This window comes from Ursus arctos, unplaced genomic scaffold (genome assembly GCF_023065955.2).
Source record: "Ursus arctos isolate Adak ecotype North America unplaced genomic scaffold, UrsArc2.0 scaffold_9, whole genome shotgun sequence".
Taxonomy (NCBI): Eukaryota; Metazoa; Chordata; class Mammalia; order Carnivora; family Ursidae; genus Ursus; species Ursus arctos.
Genome location: NW_026623111.1, coordinates 3,029,035 through 3,040,676, shown reverse-complemented (window position 1 = coordinate 3,040,676; position 11,642 = coordinate 3,029,035).

The window sequence follows — 11,642 nt, the reverse complement described above, 5'->3', positions numbered from 1 at the left end:
CCAGGTCCCAGCTAAGGGTGCAGAACTCAGTGTCTCTCCTTTCCTGTGTAATTTTGATCCCTGGGAGGCTGGAACAACATGTTACATTGTCTGTTTGCTGGTCTCCGTGTACTCTGCTTCCCCTCTCATGAATTCCTGCTCCCTGCCCCGCACTTTTCTCTCCTTCAGAGCACCTGTGAGAGTTCCTCCCTGCCAGGCTGGTCGAAAGGGCCGAAGCGAGGGCTGGGTTGAGCGTGTGGTGCAGGGGGCCAGGGGGCAGCGATACAGAGCACTCATAGGTGGGGTCAAGCCCCTTGGGGTCCCTTCTCTGTATGGGGGCAGCCAGCTGGGGTTCCTTCAGGAAACAGAACGAGGGGTTCCTAGAAAGAATTTTAGTCTAAAGTGCGATCTTTTTGGTTTGAAAACAGAGAAATGACTTGCCCCAAAGTCAATACAATCCAAAGGAAGCCACGCTGGGAAGGAGGAAATCACTGCTGGCCTCAGTCTTTCTATCTGTGAAATGGGACTCATGACCTTCCTTCCCTGCTGGGTCCCAGGCTGGGGCCCTGCTGTCTTCTCACTGGGCCAAGTGGGGTAGTTCGGGGGCTCCCCTGCACCCCAGCAGCACAGGATCATGTAGCACCAGAAGGAGCCCACCACAGTACCCACCACACCCCCACTTTGGGAATCAAGCCCAGTTCCTTACCAGGTTTAGCGCCTCTCAGTTTCCTGCACTGTCCCTTTTGCTGAGAACACTCTAGTCTTCTCCTGGCTAGCCACCTGCACACAGCTCTTGGCTTAGATGTCACTCCCTCTAAGAGCTTGGGGGACCCCTATTTCCTCCTTTCCAACCCTGGCCTCACTGCACACGGGGGTCTGTTGGCTGCCCCTCCTGGACGCCGGTAGCTGGGCCTCATGGACAGGGCAGTGACGGAGTAGTGGGACAGGGGGCAGGAGCCGGTCCTTCTGTTTCCAGTGGTCCGCAGGCCACTGATGACTCCCTCCGCGTGGGGAGCCTGCCCTCCCTGCCACCTCAGCAGCAGTGCCAGCCACCCCGGGAGGTGCTGGTGACCCCTCCCTGCTCTTGCCCTCAGGGCTTGGGGAGGGAACGGGCACCGACAGTTGGGAAGCACCTGTCCCGCGCTTCTCTTACTCTTACCCCATTGTTCCTTCGGGGACAGAGCTTCTGAGCCGGGCTCACCTGCTCTGCCAGATGCTTGTTCCCCACAGGCAGACTCGAGGCTGCAGCCCTGGATGCTGACGCCTCCGCAGGTCACGCTCCGGGGGTTCGTGACCTGTGCCCGTCTCCGTGACACGGAGCTGCTGCCTGGAGCGGCGCCCTGTGTCTGCCGGGCGAAGGGGTTCAGGACCTCAGGTGATGCTCAGCAGGGCTCACGACAGAAGGAACAGGTGGGAACAGGTGGGTCCGTGACGTACGAAGTGACAGGGGGTTGAGTTCTCTTCTGGGGGCGAAGCTTTGGACGCTGCAGCAAGTAGAAACCCCCCAAGTCCGACCCCCAGGCGCGGAGCTGTGGCGGGGCCCTCCACGCCCCCTCGTGACCACAGGACCCAGCGCTCGGGCCCTTCTCAGCTGTGCGGCCCGAGGCCCGTGCCCCGGCCTGTCTGGCACTCGATTTCTCCAGGGCCAAAATAAGGAAAGTAAAGCCCTCTGTTGTCTGCAACCTGCATTAGTGATTTTTAAAGTGATTTCTGGCATCTTCACCAGCTCACCATGTGCAGGCCCTTCGGGAACAGGTGTGGGCAGAGGGAGCGTGGGCATGGGACCCTCCCCTCCCTGGATCACAGGAGGAGCATGTAAGGAGCTGCCCGTGAGCACCCGCTGCCATCAGAAGAGGGCTGGGGGCCGGGCTGGGGGCTACCTGTGATGCCGGCAGGGTGTGCGCTGAAGGTGGGCACCGCTCGTGCCTGGGGCGGGGTGTCACCTGCGCTCAGATCCTGGCTCGGTCCCTTCTGAGCAGTGTGGCCTGCGCCTTTCTGAGCCTTGGTCCCCTCATCTATTAACTGGGGGCACAGTTCTGAATGTTTGTGTCCCCAAGATTCAGTGTGGAAACCTACCACCCGGTGTGATGGCCTCAGGACGGGGGCCTTTGGGAGACGGGACCCGTGAGTGCGATTAGTGCTCCTGCAACAGAGACTGCACAACACGGTAGAGACTCCGCCCTCATGCCCTGAGCTCCACCCAGAGGCCCCGCCTCCTGAGGCCATCACGCCGGGTGGTAGGGTTTCCACACTGAATTTTGGGGACATGAACATTCAGACAGTTGCAGTCATGTTCCTGTTTCACAGACGAGGAGACTGAGGCTCGGAGAGTCTAAGTCCACACTGCTCAGAAGGGACCGGGAGCCGGGATCTGAGCCCGGGTTCAAGTGGCTCCAAACCAGAACCCTTTCCCCCGCCATCTGGAGCCAGACTTGCACCAGCCGACACTGAGTTGGGGTGTCGGCCCCACGGGAAATTTTTCTGTTCCTGTGTTTGAGGAAGGAGGAGGCTCTGGGGTCTCCTTTTGCTCTTGCTGGAGGTGGGATGGGGTGGGGAGCCAGGGGCACCCCAAGCAGGTGGCCCTGAGTTTCAAGTGCTTCAGTGGGAAAAACCAGGTGACGGGTGTGGTGTGGTCTGATGGCTGTGGGGTCTCTGGACGAATGGAGGCGGCCCAGGTAGGCAGGGCCCCAGGCGCCTCCAGGACCTCTCCGAGACTCCCCCTTCCTCCCTCTCAAGGGGTTCTTCACTCAGGGTAGGGCTCTCACCCACCGAGAGCTCTTGGCAGTGGGAGCCCAGGCTGCACAGGCCAAGACCCCAAAGGCCTCCAGGGCTGCCAGACCGAAGGACCCAAACAGCCCCTGGCGGGCCGGCCACAGCCCTTGGCTGCCATCCCACAGCCTTCGGGACAAACCTGGCTCACACAGTCTGCCTTTGAGCTTTTCTCACGCCTGTCTCTGTCACAGTCCACTCCTGAGAGCTTCCCGCCAGCCTGTCTGCATTATCCAAGTATCTCGTACTTGCCCCTTCTTGGCCTGACTCTCGTCGTCCTGACTCTGGGGAGACCTAGGCTGCATCAGGAGCCGCCTGGGGGCCCCCAGAGCCCTGGGCCTCCCTCTGCGGCAGCCTCCGTCCCACTGGGGTCATGTCCAGTTTCTGGCCTGCTCCCATCTCTGTCCTGCATGCTCGGATGCCAGCTCCCTGGTGCTTTGAGACTCTCTATGCTTCACTAAGGAACTAACTAGTTTGTTGACGACGATGAGCGTGGCATCAGAGACATGCCTGTAAGGTCACCTCCTTAGCACCTGTCACCCCTCTGCAAGCCTCAGGTCTCAGATCTTGCTGGCTGGGCGCCCCCCCCCCCACCAGGGGTTTGAGCCCTGTGGCCTTATCAATAGAATACCAGTTACTATCCTTACCTTCAAATCTCATTCCTGATGAAAAGTTCAAACCCTTGGTAGGATGGCACGTAGGGTCTAATCCATTTATCTTCCTATCTTAGGAGAAAAAATATTAAAATGTTAAATATTTTCCGCACGTTAAAAAGTACTCAAAAACTAGGGGCGTGGCCCTCACTAGGCCCTCCTACACTCTCTCTCTCTCTCTCTCTCTCTCTCTCTTTTGACCGCATTTCCATGACAAAGCTCCGCATTAGGTCCTGAAGGTCCAGCTCCACTCAGTAATGTTTGGATGCGGCCACATTGCCCCAGATTCCTCAGTGGCTGCTGGGAGCCTGCCCAAAGCCCCTCCGAATCCTGCCCCAGCCGCTCGTGCTGGCTCCTTCTGCCGCTGCGACCACGGATGCCCACAGCCACGCGCCTGGAAGACCTGGTCAGCACGGCCCCCTCGGGCTCTCTGGATTCACACACTTACAGAGACTGCTGTTCTGGCTCGAGCAAGGCTGCTTCTGCTCCTGAGGCAGAGCCAGAGCCAAGTGCTCTGTCCTGCCTCCTCGTCTGAGAAATTAGGAAGGAGTACCCACCCCGGGGGCTGTGGCGGGGACCAAATATGGTTACGTGAGATAAGCTCAATAATGAAATGTGCTTCTTATTAAGGAAAATTCTATGCACTCAGTTAACACGTGTTCTTTTCTCTCCTCGCACCTATTCCCCCCCCTCCCGATTGCACATAACGAACTTCTAGTGCACGTTTGTGCATATGAATTGGTTCACAACTGACAGTATTTCATTACGATCGGTCAATTCATTTGTCTTGAAAAATCAGATCATTGGGTCACCTGGCTGGCTCAGTCAGTGGGTTGAGCATTCGACTCTTGACTTCAGCTCAGGCCATGATCTCCAGGTTGTGGGATCGAGCCCTGAGTCAGGCTCTCTGCTCAGTGGGGATCTGCTTGTCTCCCTCCCCCTTTGCACCCACTCACTCTCTCTCTCAAATAAATCAGTAAAATCTTTTAAAAAATAAGGTCATTATTTCCCAGAGGAGGTCAGTGCACTTGTGTTTCAGATCTTATGTTGTCCAGTCTTCTCTCTGCTCATCAAAGTGTGAGGACCAAAGCTTGTTAGTCTGCACAGTCTGTGTCCTGTCTGGCATGGTCCCTTATGCAATCCAGGCACCCAGAAATCCTTGTGGGTGAACAGATGGCTTGCCTTTTCATTACACTGGCGGGCAAAGCTTTCCTGCGCACGTCTCGGAATGATGCTCTCGTCCCCCCAAGCGACCTGTCTGGAATCTGTCTCTCCTTGGAGACGTTCAGAGGGGACAGGAGCTGCTGTCACTGGCTGTATTGGAGTCTCCCCGTGAAGCATCTGATGCCTCCGCTGATCCGGCAATCCACAGATGGGTCCTCAAGAGCCTTGGAGGGACGGGGGAGCCCCTGGGGCCATGCTGTCATGGCCACCTTCATTGTCCCAGCTATTCCCCATGCCCTTCTGACACCTGGGGCTGTAGAGCTGGCTGCTCTTCCCAGGAAAGTCAGGTGGGATGCTTTGACATTACAGTTCTGGTTTCAGACAAGTTCTGATCTGATGAGAATTTCTCTTGGATTTGAAAGCATTTAGTGGGAGGGAGAGCGAGAGAGGAAGCCACCGCATTTGGAGGATGGAGACTGGGCTTGGAGCTCGTGTGATGGCCTCTCTGTAGGAGGCTGTGTGGAGGGGTGACAGGACATTGGGTTGGAGCCAGAAGGACCGAGTTTGATTCCCAGAGCCCCTGGTTTCTAGTTATGTGACCTTGGAAGAGACACTTGGCTTATCTGAGTTGCCTGTCCCCAACTATAAAATGGAGTCATAATCAATAAAGGCTGACATTTCTCGGACTACTCACTGCGTGCTGGGCACAGGTTGAAGCCCTCTATGTATATTTATTAGTTTAACCCTAATTGCAAACACATTAGGCTGGTGTGACTGGTAGTTATTAATATCCCTGTTACACATAATAGAAAAGGAAACCCAAGAGGTGACTTGCCCAAGGTTATGTGGCAGGGGTGATGGGACCAGTGAAGGTTGTCCACCCTATTCCCCCAGCCACCAGCATTCTCTCCAGTCCTTAGAGCACTGGCACCAGGGAGACCCCCATGAGGGTGAGCTCCCTCCCCAATAGCCACACGCTGTCCCTGGGAGTGTGCTAGGCTTGCACTCTCTTTGGGTGAGAATGAGTGAGTGGGGCCAGGGAAGGTGGGCTGAGAGGCTGCCTCTGGTTCCTTTCATGTTGGGGCTGCCAAAAAGAGAAGGTGCAAAAAAGCTTCCTGGAACCTGGCAGCTTCCAAGTGCCTTCTCTCCATTCTTGTCCTGCCAGACGGCCATTGAAGGGATTGGAAGATTCCTACAGGTTCAGAAGCCCAGAGGGGCCAGCAGGAGGGGAGAGAGAGACACACCCCCTCTCTCAGGGGCTCCAAGAGCCACCTGGAAAGGCAGAGCTCAGCTCCAAAGGAGGTTCCTTACTGCACCAAGCAGGGAACCACGCTTCCCAGGCTCTTCCTCTTTCCTTCTTTCATCCTCTTTGCTATTCTCTCCCTTACCCTTCATTCCCTTCCTTCTTTTCCTCTTTACTTTTCCTTCTTCGTCTCTGTCCTTCCCTCATTTCTCTTCACACACAGTTTCCACTTCTTGCTGCCCTCGTTGGTTCAACAAACATAGATCAACTCCCTAGCCCTGAGCTGGGGCTGGGAAAGGGGATTGCCACCCAGGAGCCCCCCGTGCTTTCTTCCTCTAGCTGCCTCCGCCCATCCAGCACAGCTCCCTGCCCCTCAGTCTCCCACTTCCCTGCTTCCCCTCACCCCCAAACCGCTGGGATTCCAGTTTGGTGCCAGTGCAGGGGAAGAGGAGGTGCGCCGAAAGGGGCGACACAACCGGGCAGAAGCAGACAGCTTTTTAGCATCCCAGCTGCGTGTGAGTCACTGCCAGGAGGCTCAGGAGTGGAAGGTACAACCATTGTAAGGACTGCCCTGGTCTGTGGCAGAAGGGCATGGAGCTCTCTCCAGCCACTGCATGTGGTGGGAAGAAAACACAAGGCTACTGCAGAGACCTCCGTGACCCCAGCACCCCTCACCCTCCCGCCTAGATTCAGCCCCGGGACGGTGCCGCAGGCAGCTTGGCGCAGAGCGCAGGGCCCGCGAGTGCGTTCAGCACCCTGGACAGCGCCGCAGGAGGTGACCGGTGCCGCGGCAAAGCGCTCCGCCCGCCCCCGGCCGCTCCCAGCTCCGCAGCGCAGGGCGCTTGGCCAGGCACTGGGGACCCCGTGTTTGCCACTGCTTTTCGCGCGCCTCTCCGAACCCTGACGGTCGACTCTGGATCTCTGGGACTCCAAGAGCGCGCTCGTCCGCCGTCCCACTTTCCCCGCCTGCGCCTGGAGCAGAACCATGAGCGCAGGCCCCTGCCGCCACTGTTCCGTGGGGCGCCCGGCCAGACGCTAGCGCCATGGGCCCAGGAGAGGCGCTGCTGGCCGTGCCGCTGCTGTCCAGCGCGCTGGTGCTGCTCTGCTGCGCCTACAGAGCCGAGCTTTGCGCATGCCTGGGGCGCCTTCCTGGTGAACCTGTCCCTGGGCCACCTGCTGCTGGCGGCACTAGACATGCCCTTCATGCTGCCCTGGTGGCCGCCATCTGGGCGCAGCGCCTACCAGGCCGTGGGCTTCCTGGACACCTTCCTGGAGTCCAACTCAGTACTAAGCACCGCGGCGCTGAGTGCAGACCAGTGGCTGGCGGTGGGTGGGTTTCCACGCTCTGCTACATTCACCAGGCTGGTCTAGGCGTGGGGACAGTCATTGGCCTGCACGTTCCAGGTGCTTTCCTGCTCATGTCTGCTCTGCAGCGGTGCCTTGGGTCCTGCTTGCTTCCCCTGCCGGCGGCCCGCCAAACTCCATGCTGTTGGCTTTGCACTGCTGATCCCCGTGCGTGGCCTCACCTGGTTCCAGATGCTGCGGGAGGTGCAGGGCCACTGCCGGGGCTCTGACATCGTCACCATGCAGGTCTTGTGCTGCTCCTGGACCTGCGCCCCGGCGGGTCGGCCTGCGAGTCCCCACCCAGCCTAGAGGGCTGCACCCGGCTCCTGTGCTCCCGCTGGGGGCTGGCTCCCGGAGCCTGCAGGCAGCAACACCTGCCCAAGGGGTTCCCTCCTTGTGTGGCTTCCCCTGCAGGCTGCTCCCAGGGTTTCCACATCTGCTTGTTTGTACTCTCAGTGGGTCCACACACTGGAAGGGCCAGGCGCTTCTTAGGGTCTGCATTTGCTTGTGGAGTATGTGCCCACAGTGAGTGTTTGCAGAAACCGTGAGGTCTGAGCCATGGGAGAAGGGTTGCTCCCCCACCGTGGGAGGAGCCAGTCACTCCTCTTCTGGGGCAGGTGGGTGTGGATCTGAACCCTCCTTCCAGTTTCTGCCCTGCTGAGACAGTGCTCTTGCCTAATCTGGGGTCTCGGGTCTTGGAGAGGGTTTGCCTGCTTCTGTCTGCTCCCGACTTGGCATGCATTTACCCATGGAATCTCCAGCTGGTGTCACTGCTGGTGGTTACCCCTCCTTCCACCTTCCCTCCCCCCATACTTGCCCCTCCCCCCAGCTCCCTACCATTCTACTGCCTCAGGACACAGGCCCTCTCCCTCTGCCCTCACCCTCCATGAGGATCCAGCTGTGCTCCTCTGTCTGCGGGACTGACTTAGGTCCCTCTGTCCCAGGGGGAAGGAAGAGCTAGTGGGGAGGGGAGGGCAGCGGCTTGGAGGGGGAGGCAGGAAACATCCCCTCCTTCCAGCTCTCCGGCCTTCCGTTATGTCACTTTTACAAACCAAACTCACCTCTTTCCATCATCTTTCCTCTCTCTCCTCCTCGGGCTCTCTGGCCTGGACATCACCCTGGAACCTGCCCACTCCGGCTCTGCACTCAGCTCTGCCCCCCGCCCCGGGTGCCCTGACCTCTGTCCTCTGTTCTGTCCCCCCAGTGCTGCCCCGGTGACAGAAGCATCATGGCCGACAGTTGCCAGACAGATCGGCATCTTCATCGGTCCTTCGTCATCTGCTTTGCCCCATATGTTGTGACCAGGTGGGTCCTGGCCCTCAGACCCCTGTCCTGGGAGCTGCTGGGAAGTGGGCTCAGCCAGGTAGGCAGGCCGGCCTCTGAGGTCTCCCCGCTGGGGCCCTGGAGGGAAGCTGACATCCACGGGGCCCTTCCTCCACACCCTAGGCAGCGGGGCCTCACCTCAGCTCTTGTCTGGGGCCCTGGGACAGAGACAGCACCAGCCCCACACCCTTGCAGTAAATGAGAAAGCTGCCCCTATTTGGGGAGACTCAGGTGGGCCACGCAGGTGTGGGGTCTGTCTGGTCTAACACCTGACTCTTACTGATCTTAAGAAGTTTTAAAGCCAGTTAGGTGGTCTGGGATCAACCCAGGCCTGACTCAGCACCCGTGGGCGTGGATCCCGGGATCCCAGGGGGAGGGCCAGGCCAAGGCCACTGTCACACTGGGTGAGTGTTCTCTTTGCTCTTCTTCCCATCCCTTCCCCTGGAGGCCCTGGCCTGGAGCTGGTAGGAGACTGGGGGAGACTGCATGTAAGGGGCCCGGTGGGTGTCACGGCTGCAGTCCTGTGATGAGGGCACCTGGGTCTGTGTTCCTGTCTCTGGGGTTCCTGGGGTTCTCATTCCGTGGCCAGGCCCCTACTGTGGTCAGCTTCCCTGTGCGGTCCCCACACCCCATCTTAGGCCGAGGCAGAAGGACACCCTGAAGGAAGTGGCTCCTGGGAGGAGCTGATGGTCCTCAGCCTCTGGCCCAGGCTGCCTACCCAAGGGGCGGGGGTTGCACTGGGCACGGTGCCGGGCTCCTGGGTTTGTCGCAACAGACTTCTCCTAGAGGCTCTAGGATGCCCTGGGAGTTCGACTTGTCTGTTCAGGCTGTCTGTCTCCTCGGGTCATTTGGTTTGTTAGGCGTGGTTGGGAGGGCACCCAGGGTTCCCACGGGTTGGGGGAGGCTTCTGGAGCGTTTGTGCCAAGTGAAGTGGGCTCTGTCCTCCCTGTGAAGCTCCCGCTGGAGCTCTTCAGAGTCAGTGCTCTTGGCCACCTGCCCATCTGGCCCCAGGACGGGGCGGAGTTCTCACAGATCACAGGCAACGTCGTGCTTCCTCGCACGAAACCTGGCCAGTGTCTCCTGTTCTTAGAAACTGCATGTGTGCATGTGGTTTTCGTGGACAGAGCCAGCTGTGGCATTCTCCTGTGAACCGGCAATTTGATCTGGTACGGTGTCTGTGTGTGCACACGCGTGTACACACATGAGTGTGCGTGCGCGTGTGCATGTGCGGGGGGCGGGTGCTGGAGTTTCAAGAGCTCCTCCACGTGACCCAGGTTCAGTATTTGCTTTTGAAATTGTAAATGGATAATGAGGGAGCCTGGATTACTCAGCCACAGTATGCTGATTGTTGCTAGCTTTTTACTTTTATGTCATATAGGTGTGTAAGGACCCACGTGTGTATATGTGAGTGTGCGTGTGCATATGCACGCACACACGTGAGCGGCCGGAAGAGCCACAGGGCCTCAGTGCACACATTGGCAGCCCCGTTCCCACTGTGCGCACTCGGGGATGTAGGCCGCTCACGCTCTCTTCTCCGTGACGCACGTCCCCAAACCCTAGTGGGAACCGTGGATAAGATAAAATAGAGCCTCTCGTGATTGCCACGAGCCCTCCTGATGTGGCGCGGCTCACTCACTCACTCACTGTTTGCTGAGCACCTCCTGCGTGCTGGCTCTGTGCCAGGTTCCAGGTGAGTCCTGCCTCTCCGGGCTCTTCTGCTGGCAGGAGACGCAGGTCAACGGGGACAGGCCGGTGTCTCCAGGGAGGGAGGGGTATTGAGGGGTTGAGTGTGGGGGCAGCTCCCTGGCTCTGTGTTGTCTGCACCCCAGCCCCGCCCCAGACTGCAGACTCCTGGAGGTGAGGGTGCTGCATACCTGGGACCTTAACCCACTCTGTCATGTGAATCAATACAACCCAAGGGCGATAACCAAGAAACAGAAAGGGAAAATCACTGTGTCCCCGGCGCATTTACCTTCTCCATCCACACCACCACCACCGGGCTCAAGGGGACTGTGATATTTCTAACCAGCTTAAATCCACCTTCAAGGTGTCCACAGAAGAATCCAAGAATGCATCACCGTTCTGAAAACAATTCCCCGGAGAAGAGCGTTAACATAGCTGCAGCAATCACAAAATGAGCGAAGCACGAGCACTCCCTGCCGAGGGAGCGCGACTCCTCCGGGAGGAACTGCACAGCCCTCCGTATATGAATGCTTACGGGTTAAACCACCGGCCACACTAGAATCTCATCCCCGCGCGTGGCTAGGAGGCTCCGCTTTGGCTCCTGCTTCTGGTGCGGGAGGCGCCCCGGCCAGGCAACTCTTTTCACGCACTAACCCGGCTGTGCTGCTCCCGAGCTCCGTCCCCTGATGCCCGTCACTGGAGACACGTGCCTAGGGCTGAGAGAGCGTGCACAGAGCCGTTCAGCTAGTAATGGGCTGTCATCCGTACTCTCTGTGGTTCTAGAAACTTCCAAACCTCTAGAACCTTCCAAGCCTAGAGCATGGGTGTGTATGTGGGTGTGGTCACTGTTGCCGAACCACCTGTCAGCTCCCGGACAGCCTAGTGGGGCTCGCGCCCTCTGTCACTGTTAGCTCTCCCTGGGGCCTCCCTGGGGCCAGGGCCTGAGCTGTGGCCGGGCTGCCGCCACCCCCTGGGTGGACCCCAGCTCCGCCAGCGGTTCCCCCAGGTCCTGGCTTGCATCCCAACCGGCTGCTGAGAGTGGGGGTCGCTCCCTTGGCAGCCACTCTGCTCAGCACTGGGGGGAGCCGAGAGAGGCTGGGGCTTCCCTCAGGCTGGTGGGGGAGGGGGAGCACTCCCAGTCACTGTCACTGAACAGGCCATGGGACAGCGTCTGGCACCTGCATGCACCTCTGTTCTAGTTCACGGTTTGAAACTAGAATGGCGCGCAGCGTGTCATAGGTCCTCTGTAAGAGGTGAATGGCCACGGTTCCCTCTCCACTCCCCTTCATTACTGTTTGCTCACCTCTCCGGGCCCGCTGTCGCCTGCAGGATGGGGGCCCAGCGTGTGGCAGGATGGACTCTCGGGGAGGGCCTGGCCTGTGGGATGCTGCAGAGCCCGCAGCGCTGGCCCCCCACCGAGGTCCTGGGTCCCTCCCTGGCAGACACACATGCTCCTGGGGCCCATCGGGGCACTAGGGACAGCG